The 9,452-nt window shown below is 44.0% G+C and overlaps 1 protein-coding gene across 1 annotated transcript in view; it reads right to left on the bottom strand.

The window, feature by feature from the left end:
• Positions 1-1,556, bottom strand: part of LOC100931071 (zinc finger protein 777) — a gene marked incomplete at its 3' end in the record, with an annotated part of 29,099 nt that extends 27,543 nt beyond the window's left edge. The window contains 2 exon segments of the mRNA XM_031939353.1: positions 479-558; positions 1,469-1,556.
• Between the last annotated feature and the right edge of the window lie 7,896 nt (positions 1,557-9,452).

Genomic DNA, 9,452 nt, shown 5'->3' on the forward strand with positions numbered 1-9,452 from the left:
AAAAGAGGGAGTAGGATTACATCATTTTTGAGGTCTCTTTCAATTCTTTTGGGACTTAGCCTCATAAGTACCTGATTAATGGGATGAAATTTATTATTATATCATGTCACCTCTAAAAGATATGAGGTACTAAGTTGTGGTCCTTTTACAGATGAGAAAATAAGAACATGAAGCATGTGATTAATTCTCAATAAGCTCACAATTGTTCAGTTTAGTGAGAACACCAATGATTCACTATGGTCAAGAAAACTGAAAACTATCCAGTCTATAATGAAGAAAATATGGCTACAATCTCATAAATAAAGCTTGAAGAGCAGAAACTTCTTGCCTCACAGTGCTGACCTGAAAAATATGGAAAATCTGATTTTTTTTCCTAGATGTTCCTCTTATTGGTTTAGAGAACTTTATGTGAATCCTGAGAGAAAAGAAGAAAGTTCCTTTAAAAACAAAAATAGTATTTTTGCTGTGATTTCCTCACCAGTCTTAGAAGCCTGCGATCTAATCTGACCAGGACTAGATGACTTCAGAAGTCCCTTCCAACTCTGATATCCTGTGGTTCTGTGAGGTAAAAAAAATAAATAAATAAATAAGATTTTTAGAAGTTAAAAAAAAAACAAAAAACAAACAAACCTAGAGTGATCTATCAATTCATTTAATTCCTAGGACACTCAAGTTCACAAATATCAATTCTAAAATTGAAATTTCACGGGAAAGGATCCTATTCAATCTTTTAAAGCCTTTAAAAGATGATTTTATAATTTTCTCTGTTATTGTCTTTTCTCTTCTCTTGTGCTTTGAGTTCCCCAGAACTGGGGTCATATTAATGAAAGGAAAATCTTTGTTCTTTTTTTTTTTTTTTTTTTAAATCCTCCAAGTATAGTGAGGGGGTGTGGAGAAGTCACCCATTTGTGAATTTAAAACTAGGGATCATTCTCTTGAGGTCACAGATCCTGGCAAGGGCCCCTAAACAAGCTGGGGGAGCTGCTGTCGCCCAGATACCTGCTGGGGGGGGCACGAGGCCGGGGCACCTACTCTGGGCAGCAGCTCGCCCTCTGGCCTCCCCGAAGTCTGGGGAGGGAGCGGCACATGGGGAGCCCAGGGGGTCTCGCTGCTCTGCCCCCGGCTTCTCTTCCTGGGGGTGGAGGCCCAGTCCTGCCGGGGGCCCCGCCCGCTTTCTCCGTCCGGTGGCCTTTGCTGGAGGGGCCCGCAGCGCAGGGCAGAGGGCCACGGAGGACTGGCTGCATGACCTTGGATCCGGCGGGAGCGTGCCTCTACGGCCGCTGTGGATCCGCCTGCCCCGCTGACCAGAAGCAGACCGCTCCCCGAGGGCCCGGGCCGGCGCCCGCGGACTAGAGGGGATGCCCGCAGTCCGAAGCGACCGCGGCGGTGCAGGCTCGGGTCCCCGATCGCTGCGCCCGGACCCCCGCCCGCCCCCCCCCGGCGGGGCCCGCGCGGGGACGTCTCTCACCGGAGCAGGCGCCGCCTCGGCCATGGCCCTCGGACTCGCTCCCAGACCCCGGGGAGGCTGCGGCGCGGAGGCTCCGGGGCGTCCGGCCCTTCCGCGTCCCCTCCTCCTCGGCCCCCTCCCGCCCCGCACCGCGCACGGCACCCGCAGGCGCTCGGGCCCCCGGGCCGGGCCGCGCCGCGCTCTCTGGCCGCAGGGGCCGGGCCGCGCCGTCAGCGCGGAGGGCGCCGCGCCAGAGGAGCCCCGGAGCCAGGCGGCGGCCGGGCAGGGGCCGGAGGGGAGCTGAGCGGAGCCCCTGCAGCGCCGGCCCGGAGCTGGGCCGCCCCCGTCTCCGCAGCCGCTGCGGCCCGGGCCCCGCGTTCAGCCCAGCCCCAGCTCGGCGGACTCGGGCTCGGGCTCGGCTCGGGCTCGGGCTCGGCTCCGCGCGACGCTCTCGCCCCAGCGCCCGTTCAGCAGGGGAGCTGCACCGCAGCTGCCATGTTGATACAAACTGCATCCTGGGAGGCATGTCCCTCTCCGACCGCTTAAAGAGAAAGCGCCGAATCTCCGCCGAGCTCACACCAACCCGGACAGCTCCATCTACAGCTGGTAGGAGCGAACAGTGCAGGCAGCGCCGGGCGCGCGCCGCGCGGACACGCCCCAACCGCGGGCGGCGGGCAGCGGCCCCCCCCCCCCCCCGGCCCCGCCGGCCCGCGGCTCCCCACCTCCTCGGCCCCGGAGCGCGGGGGGCAAGCGGCAGGGCGCGCTCCCGGACCCCCGAGGACCCGAGCGCTGAAAGCGGGAAGCCCCCCCGCCCCCCCCCCCGTGGCGTCCGAACCGTGCGGCCGGGGAGCCCCCTGCGAGCAGGGCAGCCACGAACTCTGGGGGCGGGGGGGGGCCTCACTGAGGCCGTTATGAGTGTGTGTGCGGGTGTAGCATCCCAGGTGGAGCAACTGGGACAATGCCCGTCAATGCCCGGCAAGCTTTCGCGCAGCCACATAGCTGCTCCGTTTCCCAGAAGAGCGTCTGGGCTCGGGCTAGGACCGGGAAGCCCCCTTACAGAGATCCTGAGAAGCCTGCTCCTCCGCAGCCTGCTCCCTGGGCGCTTTAGAACTTCAAGAAAAGCACGTTTTCCTTCTTACCTTAGATGACCCTTGGAGTACTTGACATCGTGTCTACGGTCCAATTCGGTCAGATGTGGTGATCATGGCCGAGGAGGCAAAGATTAAAGAACTGACCTTATGGGGTTTTGGGGTGAAGTGGAACATGTGAAGTGCCATCGAGGGCTTTCTTGTGACATGGTCCCCCCTTCCCCGCGCGCCCTCATCCTGCTCCGGACAAGCGCTTGCTTGTTAGGGGCCTTCTTGAAAATGTAGCGCCGGGAATAGGACACAGCCCTCCTCATGTGGGATTTCTGAGAAAAGGAGGGTTGTCATTCTTCCTTCAATCAACCAGCGTTTTTAGAAATGCTTACTGTGAACTGTGCTAGGGAGAGTCCTGGGGATAGGGGTCTGGACCTGAAATTCCCTTCAGGATCAGCAACTTGCGGGTGAGGAGACTCTACCAATGCTCCCTGCTATGTGGAGGCTTATCCACTTGTCTAGAGCACCGACAGCTTAGCCCGATTGCCAAGGCCATACTGGGTCAAGCCAAAGGTTGTTACTTTTTTACCTGTTACATCTCCGCCCACTATTCCTGGAATACAAAGACAGACGTGAGTCTGTGACCTCAAAGAACTTATATTCTATCGGGGGAAAATGTGTACATCAATGTCAGTAGAAAATAAACACAAGGTGATTTTGTGGAAGAGGAATCAGCGGCTGGAGGAACCAGAAAAAGCCTCATGTGGGAAGTATTCAAGCTGAGCTTTAAAGAAATTCTATGGGACACTTTAATTTAGACACTATCTTCCTGTTAATGCAGTATAAGATGTATCAAGCTCTTTTATCCCTCATATCACACTTTTGACTCATTACATCTACAGCCTGCTAAAAGCTCCAGTTCTTTTTCTAATGGGGATAATAATAGTACCTACCTCCCAGAGTTGCTGAGGGGATCAAATGAGAATTGCAAAGTGCTTTACAAAGCTATATAAATGTTAGCTATCATTATCAATACAATTTGGGTGAGGAGAGAAGATGGGGGAAGGGAAGGCAGTTAATATTCTAGTTCCATTTTTTGCTGTTATTTTATGGATGCCTTCTGTTTTTACACCACATGTATTTCTGAATATAGATCTTCCCTCTACTCATAGAGACTTCCTTTGTAACAAGGAAGGAGTTTAAAAAAAAATTCAGCAAAAACAACAGATTGACTGACAATATATGTAATATTATACACTCAAAATTCCCCATCTTTGTAATAAAGGAGTTAACCTCTTATCCTCAGTTTCTTCCTCTGTAAAATGAGTCTTATATTGGAAGACCTCTGAGAATCTTGTTATCTCCAAGGGTCTATGCACAAATGAATGGGGATAACAAAGGCCCTTCCTTGTCTTTGTCCACTAGGCCTGGAATGCATTTCTATCTTAACTTGATATCTTGTAGAATCCCTAGTTAACTTCTAAACTCTACTCAAGAGATACTTCTCCCATAAAAATTCTCATCTCACCATTTGCCAAACCTTTCCCCCATCACTTTATTTTGTATGTACTTACTACTGTATACATTTTCTTCCCATTTTCACACACACACACACCCAAAGTAAGCTCTTTGAGAAGTAGGGACTGTTTCATTTTTTTGTTTGTTTGTTTTTGAGTTTCCAGCATATAACAGTGCCTGGCTCCTAGTAAATACTTAATAAATGTTAGTTGATTAATTGCTCCTATTCTCCCATTGGTTAAGCACCTTATCTCCCTGGGTCTTACTTAGCTCTTTAAACTGTTCTTAGACGTGTGTGTGTGTAAAATTTGAACATTTATCCAAACTTTCCAAAATTATTCTTTCCATCCTCCATCCATCTTTCCCTTCTTTCTCTGCCCTTCTTCCCAAATACCTCCTATTCCTGAAGGATATCATAAGTGGTCTGGTGCTCAATGATCAGTCTAGAATGATCTTCCCCTTTTCTGTCTCCCTCCCAAGGTCAGCTCATCTAATTCCTCTTCAATTCAACTAAAACATCAGGCCTTTCCTCTCCAATTTCACTTTCCAAACGTACCCTGAATATCAGCCTTAGCCTTCCTACTGAATTGTAAGCCCCTCAAGGATAGGGTTTGCATAGTTTTATTCTTTAAATCTCCCACAACACCTAGCAAGAGCAGAGCTTTGCATATGATAAAGATGTAGTAAATACTTGTGGAGTTAATTTTTTTTTTTTTTTTTTTTTTGAAAGGGGATGTCTGGCAGTGGGCCAGTTGTTGCTTAGAGACAAAAAGCCTTCAGGGACAAGCCACCTGAAGTCAGAGGGATACAAAGCAAAGACCTTAACCAGAATCATTCATTTACATCTTAATGTGAGGTATTTTAACAAGATTTCCACACCCATTCACTCTAGGTGAAGGAATGGGATTTTTAATGTGATGGAGATGAGAGAGGTAATTTGGGATTCAGGGGCTATTCTAAAGTCATTCTACAAAAATGCTCTAACTATTGATCAGAGAAATGCAAATTAAGACAACTCTGAGATACCACTTCACACCTCTCAGGTTGGCTAAATCAACAGGAAAAGATAATGATGAATGCTGGAGGGGACGTGGGAAAACTAGGACATGGATACATTGTTGGTGGAATTGTGAAGGGATACAATCCTTCTGTAGAGCAATTTGGAACAATGCTCAAAAAGTTATCAAACTGTGCATACTCCTTGATCTAGCAATGTTTCTACTGAGTTTATATTCCAAAGAGATATTAAAGAAGAGAAAGGGATCCACATGTGCAGAAATGTTTGTGGCAGCCCTCTTTGTAGTGACAAGAAACTGAAAACTGAGTGGATTCCCATCAATTGGAGAATGGCTGAGTAAGTTATGGTATAATAGGGAATATTATTGTTCTTTTTTTTTTACCCTTTTATCTCTTTTTTATTATAACTTTTTATTGACAGAACATATGCATGGGTAATTTTTTTATAGCATTGTCCCTTGCACTCACTTCTGTTCCAACTTTTTCCTTCCCTCCCTCCGCCCCCTTCCCTAGATGGCAGGCAGTCTCATACATGTTAAAGTACATCCTAGATACAATATATATGTGCAGAATTGTACAGTTCTCTTGTTGCACAAGAAGAATTGGATTCAGAAGGTAAAAATAACCTGGGAAGAAAAACAAAAATGCAAACAGTCCACATTCATTTCCCAGTGTTCCTTCTCTGGGTGTAGGTGATTCTGTCAATCATTGATCAATTGGGACTGAATTAGATCTTCTCTTTGTGTAAGAAATCCACTTCCATCAGAATACATCCTCATACAGTATCGTTGTTTAGGTATATAATGATCTCCTGGTTCTGCTCATTTCACTCAGCATCAGTTCATGTAAGTCTTTCCAGTTTTTTTCTGAAATCATCCTGCTGGTCATTTCTTACAGAACAATAATATTCCATTGTTCTATAAGAAATGACCAACAGGAAGAATACAGAGAGGCTTGGAAAGACTTATATAAACTGATGCTGAGTGAAATGAGCAGAACGAGATCATTGTACACGGCAACTACAAAATTATATGATGATCAATTCTGATGGACGTGGCTCTCTTCAACATTGAGATGACTCAAACTAGTTCCAATAATCTTGTGATGAAGACAGTCATCTGCACCCAGAGGACTGGGGACTGAGTGTGGATCACAACATATAGCATTTTCACCTTTTTTATTGTTTGCTTGCATTTTGCTTTCTTTCTCATTTTTTTTCATTTTTAATCAGATTTTTCTCGTGCACCATGATAATTGTGGAAATATGTATTTAAGAATTGCTCATGTTTAACATATTGGATTACTTACCATCTAGGGGAGGGGGTGAGGGGAAGGGAAGGAAAAAAAATTTGGGACACAAAGTTTTGCAGGGATGGATGTTGAAAATTACCTGTGTATATGTTTTGAAAATAAAAAGCTTTAATTTAAAAAAAAGAAAGAAAGAATTTTTCTGTCTGGGTAGACCTGAGAGGCTGTCACCTTAGGAGCAGAGAGAGTATAATGATAGAGGATACCTGGCAAACTAGAAAGGAAAGAATATGACAAAGAATGAGGCCACTAAAAACAAATGGCTGCTAATATATCTCAGCATGTAAACCAGCTTCCTCAGCATCCTATTCCCAGTGACTTCTGGGTGACAAAATATACTTTTTTAAGTCTGAAATATATGTGTGTGTGTAAAGATATATGCATATAATTCAAGTGTATCTTTTTCTTTATATCCCCATTACAGTGCTTGGCACTTAATAAATGTTCACTGTTGATGATTTTTATATATTTGCATATATGAAATATATCTCTTAAGTCCTTCAAACAAATTTTGTATTTTCTACTTGTTCAAGACCTCTAAAGATAGCCTTTTTTTTTTTTTCCTGAGGCAATTGGGATTAAGTGACTTGCCCAGGGTCACACAGCTAGGAAGTATTAAGTGTCTGAGATCAGATTTGAACTCAGGTCCTCCTGACTTCAGGGCTGGTACTCTATCCACTACACCACCTAGCTGCCCTAAAAATAGCCTTTTTATGAGACTTACTGGCAATAAATTTTCATTTCTCTCTCCTATAGAGAGTTTTTAAATAGATAATCAGATTCTCATTTCTGGACTGGAAAGGTGTCAAAATTTCTCCATATCTTACACAAGAGCTCTGATTTGAAAGAAATGGCCTCTGAACCCTTCCAGCACTAAAGCCAATTCCTTTGTCCCATGGAATTAATTTTTTTCTGAAAAAGAAGAAAAAATTCTTCTGCTTGGAAATGCAGGTTAAGAAATATACTTTCTCCTCTTTGGTCTAGTCTTAATCACCTTCCTCTTCTTGGTTCTTTCCTCTTCTAAATTTGGTCAGCCTGCCAGCCAGCCAGCAACAGAAAAGGTCACACTTTGCACTGGAACCTCAATAGGCAATTAGTGTGCCTCTGGAGATTTGCCTAGGTCTTATCAGAAGTCGAGAATGGGGCACCAGGAAAGTTGGGGTTGGCTCAGAATAACCCTTCTAGCCAAAGGTAGGAGCGCCACAAAAGGATTCGTTAGTTTTTAAAAGTCAGATGCGCTACCATAAGCTTTTTAAAAACAATTTCAATTTTTAAAAAATCTCTTACTTGAATTTGCTTGCATATGTATACACACACAAGAACACAAGCGGGGGGGGGGGGGGAAGAACAAAGTTCTTGTAATAACTATACAATCAAGCAAAACAAATCCCCACATTGGTCACATCCAAAAGTGCATATGTCATTTAGCATGTTTTCTATAAGCTTTTATAGCTTCAGAACTCTGATTAATACAATGATCCATCAGAGACTGCCCAAAGAATTCCTGAAGGGAAGTGCTGGATTCATGGTAGAGCCACATTTTTTGGACATAATCAATGAAGGAATTTGTTCTGCATATCTGTTATGCATAGGGGTTTATTTTGCTTTTTTTTTTTTTTTTTTTTTAATTGGGAGGGGAGAGTGTGAGGAAAAGAAAAATTTTTGAACAGCAAAAAAATTAGTTTAATTTTAAATGAATACTTCCCTCAAATAAAAAATTCAGGTGTCCGCAAGAAAGCCTTAATCTTGAGGAAGAGTAACACCAAAGAATATTCAAATTACTTAACAATTGTATTCATTCACATGCTAGCCAGGTTATGCTTGTGATTCTGCAAAGTAGGTTTAAGAATTACTAGAAGTACAGAGGCAGAGTTTCAGAGACAAAGGAACTAGAGACCAAATTGGTAAAAATTTTCCAGGTTATGGAGAAAGCAAGGGAGTTACAGAAAAACAACTAGTATTGTTTTATTTATATTTTAACTGAGGCAAAACAATGCAAAAGAATGAAGCCTTCATTGGATCACAGGATTTGGAGCAGTGGTTTCCTAAATAGCTCAAATTTCCTTTCTTCTGTGAGGCTTTTCCAAGCTAGTCTATCCAATGGTAATCTCCAATGGTACTTATATTTATTTCTTCTATCGGAAGAAGATAAGTTCTCTCAGGACAGAGAGTCCTGAATCTACAGGTGAGAACGAAGTACCATGCTGCATGGTACAAGTTATAGCAACAATTGTTTACTTTCACATAGCACTTTGTGACCCACAGAGAGTTTAATACACGTCGTCATTCATTCCTCCTGATAACTGGATGAGATAACTAGGTGGTGGTCAGTCATTTCAGTCATGTCTGATTCTTCGTAATTCTATCTGGGGTTTTCTTGGCATTGTCTTCTTCAGCTCATTTTACAGATGAGGAAACTAAGGCAAACAGAATTATGTGTCCTGTCCAGGGTCACACAGACAGGAAGTGTCTGAAGCCAAATTTGCACTCAGGTCTTCCTAACTCCAGCTCCAATGCTGTATCCCCTCACCACTTAGCTGCCCCAGTGAAAAAGGTAGTGTAAGTTTTTTCATTCTCCACGGCTAGAAGGTCCAGGATCCAAACACACTGAACTGGCAAAACTCTGAACACATGATCTTTTAATGGCATTGTAAAATTCTAGTTTTCCTCTGACTCCCCCCTTCTCCTCTTTCTATGCTTTTAATTAATGCAAATTTTCTTTGAGGCATCTTCAAAGTATGGCCCTCAAGAAGGCACTTAATTAACTGGAATGTTAAGACAAAGTCTACACTTCTGTCTCAGGCACAAATGAAAGATTATAAACTCTGCATCTTCAATAAAAAAAAAAAAAAGTCATCACCTCCCAATTTTTTTTTTTTAAAGCAGCATCATTTTCCCTTTGTTTTAGTAAGTTTGTATATATGACAATGAACCAAAAAAGTATGGGTTAAGTGGTCCAGGGAGTCGTTTATTCTCCAAAGGAATTGAAAAAAATTAAAATTTGAAATTCCTACCCAAATGCTGTAACTCCAACTGCCTATTCTTCTGCCTTTGCCCTCATTCTCCCAGGCTTAATCAGCCTC

This window comes from Sarcophilus harrisii, chromosome 5, assembly GCF_902635505.1.
Source record: "Sarcophilus harrisii chromosome 5, mSarHar1.11, whole genome shotgun sequence".
Lineage (NCBI taxonomy): Eukaryota > Metazoa > Chordata > Mammalia > Dasyuromorphia > Dasyuridae > Sarcophilus > Sarcophilus harrisii.